Here is a 5,381-nt window from a genome sequence, read left to right as displayed (position 1 = left end):
GGGAGATTAATACAAATTTATTTCTCAAATTTTTCTTACATTTTTCCCACAAACAAAAGATGGCGACTCTGCTGTGGACTAGCTTTTTCACTGATGAAGAAGTGGTGGTGCAATCCGACACCAACCTCGTTGGGACTACAGTCAAAACTTTGAATGTAGAGTTCGACCAAGCTAAGTATGAGGAGTTACTCTCCTCCGAATCCCTTAGCCCTAAGGCTATGCACAAGATTCACAAAGTATTTAAGGACACTAAGGTTCCACCCATAACCAACTCACCAAAGGAGAGTCTCTCCCTTGGATTAGACTGTTCAGACAGCCCCTCCTCTGAAGGAGAAGACCTGGCTTTGACTGAACTCGTAAATCGGGTTGAAGACTCTACACCCGTGCCCAAGCAATGGGTATCGGGTTACAAGAGGCCCTTTGTTGCAACCAACCTGATCAATACATATGGTGATGTCACTGCAAAAGCCATAAAAACAAGCGAGGAAGAATACTGCTCGTCGAAGAAGAAGATCCATGTGACGCGCACATGTCTGAGATAGCCGATAAACTGATCAACGCGACATTCGCGTTTCTATTTCTAAATGTGAGCCTCGCGTTAAATATGAGACTCACGTTTCTGAACGCGACCCTAACGTCGCCACTGAAGAACATGACGCTCGTGTTATCAAGCCTAAACGCGGAGGTCAACTCCGCATTGAACGCGAGCGTCATCTCCGCGCAGCTCAACTAAAACACGACCCTCCTATTTCAATTGTTCAACGCGAACCTCGCGTTCAGTTGCCTAAATGCGACCCTCGCGTTTCGGTGTTAAAACGTGACTCTTGCGCGATGTGTTCAGTCACGTTCAGGGTGACCGACATGGATTTCAAACAATAGATTTGGGCTCAATTAATGAAACCCAATACAGAACCTGATGTATATCGTGGACTTTTGGGCTGCTGCCCTGATCCCCGTTGGGGGGTTGTGTACTCCCCCTGGACCCCCCCAGCTAGGGGCACGCTGCCCCCTGGACCCTCGGCTCGTTGACCGGGTAGCGAGACCCCTATATTGGGTTATTCGTAGCGTGACTAGACTGATGGGCGCATGTAAGAAGTTACGGATTAAAGGCTCAACAAAATCCATGTCCATCAAGAACCAGTCCTATCCAGCCAAAGACATGGGGTTCCAAATCAAAACTCATGTTCAGTGAGTAACTCTTCTCAAGTCCCTGTGGCGGATTTGAGAGAGTTCTTATCAAGAGAAAGACCGGTACAATAAGTCGCTAATTCATGTCAATGTGAATAACTGATTTCTGCAGTCCTCTCAAGATGCTGATGTTGTGCATTCGCACCAAGATAGTCAGTGTTTGACCGATTGACAAACATTGCCCTGCCAATAAGCGACGATGTTCTCATAAGAAAAGAACCTCAGATGATGAATACATGGGAGTTACCATCAATATGATAGGTAGAGGAAAGTTATCAATCCCTAGCTCTAATGAGTCAAAGACGAACCAGTCTCCTAGTGTCAAAGAGATCCTAAGCGAATTTGAAGGAAACTATCAAAACACTCGGACTCGAAAGGGAGTCATACCTCCTGTCGATTATCGAAGGCTGAATAAAGGAATTGAGTCTGATGATGAATATTCGGCCATCACAGTGTCTCAGTCCTCAACGTCTTTTTGTTGAACATGAGAGCTCCGCTTATATGGAAGGAAACCCTAAATATCTCATAAAGAGACTTGATGAGTAGCATGCCATGCTCAAAGCACAGCAGGAGACCATCAATGAACTCCGGATCTTGATGGCCCAAATTGTTGCGAACAAGGCAAACTCTCAAAAGGTAGACTCGCCGCCTCAGCACGAACCCTCTAGAAGAACAGGGTCCTCTTCATCAAAGGGGAAGAAAAAGTGAACGGGACTTCGGATCAAGAAGCTCGCCATATATAATCTTCCTCTGAAGATGGGAAAGAATCTGAGAATGAGCAGAATCCTCGGTCAGCTAAGATGGAAGAACTTGAAGCCCGCCTCAATGCAATTGCTAACAAAAATGAGCTCCAAGAAAAGGGAATTGTGAGGCCTTACCTCGCCGAATGGGATGTAGCCCCTTATCCTTTGAAATTCAAATTCCCGACTCTACAAGCTTTCGACGACACGAGATCACCGAATCGATAATCTATTATTTTAAGTCGCAGACTGGAAATATGGTAGCAAATGATGTTGTGTTGACTCAGTTATTCATTAGCACCCTCAAGAGGGTCACCTTTGAATAGTTCATGAATCTACCTACGGGATGTATCCAGAAGTGGACGGATCTAGAGAGACTCTTCCTCTCAAGATTCTTCGAAGACGACACAGAAGTCTCTGTCACTATCCTTTTTGCCACTAAGTAGAAGACGGGAGAGCCCATCAAAGCCTTCGTTGAGAGTTTCCAAAGCGTGGATCTTCGATGGCCGACAGGTATGACACAGTCTACTCTGGTGGAAACCTGTCGACACAACTTACAGACCTAACTCTTAGCCCAAATAGGAGTTGTAGAGTGTCGCTCCTAGAAAAAACTAGTTTCTTAAGGCGAACAGGCTCAAGAAATAGTTGTCAGGGTTGAAGTTGAAGAAGAAAGTAAGCAGAAACACTTGCACAATAGGTCCAAGCTCAATCTTCCTGGTCAAAATGGAAAGATACTATGACTACTGAAGTCAATTAATAAGCAAAATCTGCAAGCGCACAGACTCGTTGTAGCTATCAAGGTCGATCCCACAGGGACTAGGGGTTAATTATCAAATTTCACGTTATTTGGCTAGCTAAACTAATGAGTAAATTAGAAGAGATTAAAAGAAATAAAATAAATAGCTAATCAGGTGGAATTCAATATAATGAAGTGCCAGGATTGAGTTTTCACCATAACTTCGATGCTCAATGATGAATTATTTTAGTTCCCGGTGTTGGTTTAATCTAGAAAGGATGAATTAGCCTAAATTAATCTAAATCCTCTTTAAACATTCACTAAGAATATATATTAATTCATCATCAATCACCAAAAAGTTGGGTTATTTCCCAATCCTAGACAAGAAATCTACTCACACATGATTGGAATAAGAGAATACATCAAGTAATTATGCAAATCAATCATAAGAAGAAATAAATCATAGAGAGGAAAGAATTAACCCGTCTTTCAATTGAAATCTTCAAAATAAGAACTTGCAATCCAATCTTCTACAAGAAATTAGTATCTTCCTTCAATACTTGAACTCTAAAATAGTTGCTAATTGACGGCTAAGATAACATAACCAAAGATATCAAAACCCTAAACCAAAATATCTATTTATATGTCCCTAAAAAATCTGGAAAAAGATAAGGTCCGCTCCATGGGTGTGGCGCGCACCACACCAGGGTGTGGTGGAATCTGTTTTGCTGATTTTGTGCTTGTCTGTATAGTCTTCTGTATTTTAGCTATAACGTTTGCGTGTGACCTCGGAATGAAGTGATTCAAGTTGCATTGGAAACATGTTGAAGATATCTACAACATTTATCTTTTGAGATTTTCTGAATTCAAATTTTATCATGGTCAAAATTCTAGATCTTCATACTCATGCATCTATTTTTCTTCACGAACCATGCATTCGAAATCTTGTTGTTGCTTCAAACTCTTGTTCAACTTTCAACAATCATCATATCTTTCAACCTTGAGCCAATACCTACATATAAGAACACAAACAACAGCATTATCCTCGATCTAAACATGAAATATGTATTAAACTTCCGTAAATCATGCTTAAAACACACTAAGATAATGCATATTTTACGTGTTTATCATCAATCCTTGGCCATCACCTAATAAGGGTAAAACGTCGGGTCAACGAAGAGCACCTAAGCAATACTCCTTCAATGAGGAGCATGTGGTCTCTTTATTCAAGTTAATTCAGAAGAGTAACAAGCTGAAACTCCCTGAAGTTAAACAGCTTGAAGAAGTGGGGAAGGTAGATGATCCAAACTACTACCTTTACCATAGGACGTTAGAACATTCAACGAAGAGATGCTACATCTTCAAAGATATCTTACATGCTTTGATTGATGCTGAAGTGCTCAAGCTAAAGCCGGGACAGAAAACCGTATCTACTATCATGATATTGGTCCAATTCGAGAATTTTCCACCCATTGCAGCTCCCGATGGCATTGTCACTATCCCTAAGGGAGAACTACACCTGAAAAATACTAATCTGTATGGTCAAAAAGATAAAGGATTGGTACCCCTTACTACTCTAAAAGGAGAGATAATGTGGGTTCATCCCGATCTACTTGACAACCAACAGTGGATAAGTGTGTCAGAGAAAACTAGGGGAAAGAATGCCTAATCTTGGTATTTGCCTGGATGCACATGACGAGACCGTCTTCATTGAATTATCGTCTCGCAAAATGGTCCATACTATTATAGCAGCACGAGATGCGATTTATACCTCAAAAGGCTATTAAAGGACAAGCCTTAGCATATTTCTTAGCTAACCATTCAGCACCAGATTCTCCTAAGACGGAGAGAGGGTTGGTTACTTGGAATTCACTGGATTAAGAGTAACGAATTTTCTAAGTTGTCATATTCAACAAAATACCTCTGTCAACTACAAAAATAATCCCCAACGGAGTTAATCCCAAATGAGGACGCTTCGTAGTAGAGTCAATCTACTAGAGTGGAACTTGCTATTTCATTAATCAAAAAGGTAATAGGCTCATGATGTCAATTAACGAGAAATTTCTCAATAAATATTACCCATGTAAATCATGAAACTCCCTTCTTTCCTTGCTAAGTCTTAGTTAAGACTTGGGGTTGATTATTTATTATTTCTCGAACAGAATAACGAATTCTCAAAACCGTTTTGTTAACAAAACACCTCTGACAGTATAAGCACTTCAACGTGTACCACCACCAAAATCAACTTATCAATCTTATCCAATAAGATGATAAGACCACAAAGCTATCAAGTTAACAATACACCTATGATAGTCTATTTCCTTCAAATTCTCTCACCAATCCTCTTCAATAAGATGACGGGTTCACAAAACTATCAAGTTAACAATACACCTCTGATAGCCTATTTCCTTCAAATTCTCTCACCAATCCTCTTCAATAGGATGACGGGTCCACAAAGCTATCAAGTTAACAATACACCTCTAATAGTCTATTTCCTCCAAATTCTCCCACTAATCCTCTTTAACAGGATGATAAGTCCACAAAGTTGCTGAAATCGCAACAGAACCCCGTTAAGTCAACAATACACCTCTAACAACCAAATTAATTTATCAATCATCTTCAATAGGATGATAAGTCCACAAAGTTGCTAAATTGCAACACAACCCCGTCAAGTTAACAATACACCTCTGACAACCAAATCAACTTATCAATCCTTT

Source organism: Asparagus officinalis, chromosome 8, assembly GCF_001876935.1.
Source record: "Asparagus officinalis chromosome 8, Aspof.V1, whole genome shotgun sequence".
In the NCBI taxonomy this organism is placed as follows: domain Eukaryota; kingdom Viridiplantae; phylum Streptophyta; class Magnoliopsida; order Asparagales; family Asparagaceae; genus Asparagus; species Asparagus officinalis.
This window is presented reverse-complemented; position numbering follows the sequence as displayed.